This window comes from Diaphorina citri, unplaced genomic scaffold (assembly GCF_000475195.1).
Source record: "Diaphorina citri unplaced genomic scaffold, Diaci psyllid genome assembly version 1.1 scaffold3364, whole genome shotgun sequence".
NCBI classification, from domain to species: domain Eukaryota; kingdom Metazoa; phylum Arthropoda; class Insecta; order Hemiptera; family Psyllidae; genus Diaphorina; species Diaphorina citri.
The window spans coordinates 2,044-3,514 of NW_007380773.1; positions in this window are offsets into that span (position 1 = coordinate 2,044).

Genomic DNA, 1,471 nt, shown 5'->3' on the forward strand with positions numbered 1-1,471 from the left:
ACCCCCCCCCACCACCACCACCACCACCACCACCACCACCACCACCACCACCACAGGGTTATCAACATATTATGAAGACTCCTGTATATGTCTCCACGCTATCTGAGAGTGAATATAAACGCAACTACCCAGATGCTAACATGTCGGTTGCCAGGATCTGTCCTAACAAACTTATTGTATTTGACATTCTTAATGAACCATGATTATAATAATTAAAGTCGTATTCCATGCCAGAGATTACCTCTAGCAGTATTTCCACTTGGTTTTGATTGTTTTGGCGTAGCTTACTATACATACGACCCGCGAGTTTGATAGGATACCTAACAACAGGTAAATTATACAAAAGAATTTTCGTTCTTTCCCACTCTCCTATCTCTATGTAGGTATTATGTATTGTAGTAGGTAGTAGTTGACTTGAAAATTATAAAATTCCAAACACCTCTTGGAGTTTCCAACCCAATCTACAAGCGCAATGTTTCAATGAATTTAAATTAACATACGACCCGCGAGTTTGATAGGATAGGATACCTGACAACAGTTAAAATACCTATACAAAAGAATTTTCGTTCTCTCCCACTCTCCTATCTCTATGTATTATGTATTGTAGAAGTTGACTTGAAAATTATAAAATTCCAAACACCTCTTGGAGTTTCCAACCCAATCTACAAGCGCAATGTTTCAATGAATTTAAATTAAAACAAGAAACAACGTTTCAGCTTTTAATTATTCAATATCTCTCTCTCTCTCTCTCTCTCTCTTCCTCCTTCTATCTTTCTATTCCCCTTTATTTCTGGAACAGAAATCTAATTTATATTTATGCAGTAGTCTCTCTCTCTCTCTCTCTCTCCCACTCCTATACTCCTTCTAACCGTATCTCACTCTTTCTTATCCATGGAATATGTAGGTATTGTATGTATGTATGTATGTGATTATGACTAACGCTTGTATTGCACATTGTATATTCATAATTGCAAAGGCGCTCACACAATAATGGACATTTAAATAAATGAATGTGTCTTTTTGCCGAACGAATTCTAAGAAAGTAGGTACCTAGGTATTATAAAGTTAACCTTACAAACAATTTTTTATGATATTTAGATGATTATAACATCAACGACAACATTATAAACATATTGATGGTAGACTTAGTAACTTTGTGACTTTATAAACATTATAAACGCCCAAAAAGCTAAAAGCTCAAGAACTACCTAATGTGAATCCCACAGGAGCACACTTTTCCAATTTCAGCATTTTTTTTATTTTTATTATTATTGAACCTTGATCGAAAAGTCTCCATTATGATTGGTTAATTTTAAGTAACATTGAACATTGATTAGCCCAAAGTATGGTCCCAGTACATAGCCTATAAGAAATTAGAGGTAAATATAAGCTTGTACACAAAATTTCAGATTTCTAAATTTATCAGTTCAAAAATTAAGGTGGGGGGGGGGACTTTATGAATGCACTGTAC